Source organism: Penaeus monodon, chromosome 20 (assembly GCF_015228065.2).
Source record: "Penaeus monodon isolate SGIC_2016 chromosome 20, NSTDA_Pmon_1, whole genome shotgun sequence".
NCBI classification, from domain to species: Eukaryota; Metazoa; Arthropoda; class Malacostraca; order Decapoda; family Penaeidae; genus Penaeus; species Penaeus monodon.
The window spans coordinates 43,634,107-43,634,416 of record NC_051405.1 but is presented as its reverse complement, the minus strand read 5'-3'; the positions used below and the strand labels follow the sequence as shown (position 1 = coordinate 43,634,416).

At 51.9% G+C, this 310-nt stretch overlaps 1 protein-coding gene across 1 annotated transcript in view; it reads right to left on the bottom strand.

Moving 5' to 3' along the window:
• Positions 1–310, bottom strand: part of LOC119585854 (chondroadherin-like protein) — a gene marked incomplete at its 3' end in the record, with an annotated part of 46,361 nt that overhangs the window by 5,698 nt on the left and 40,353 nt on the right.

Genomic DNA, 310 nt, shown 5'->3' with positions numbered 1-310 from the left:
CGAGCAAGACGAAAAAGAAGACAGGGGATATATCTTATGCCTCAAGGAAAAGTCTGCGCCGGCTCCGTGGCACAACTGATCAATCTCAGATGATCGCCTCCAGTGATAAGTTGGCGCGAGAGAAAATGTGGAATGTTTCCCTCGCGGATGAAAAATTCGAGCGTCTCGTGAGCAGATGCAAGCAGGCAAGATGCAGGTCCGTCGGTCATGAGACATGCGTGATCACGTCCTGCAGCCAGCCGTCCGTGGGGCTCAGCCGCAACACCCGCTTATGAGAAGGGAGAAAATATGGCAAAGTACGTAGAAATTC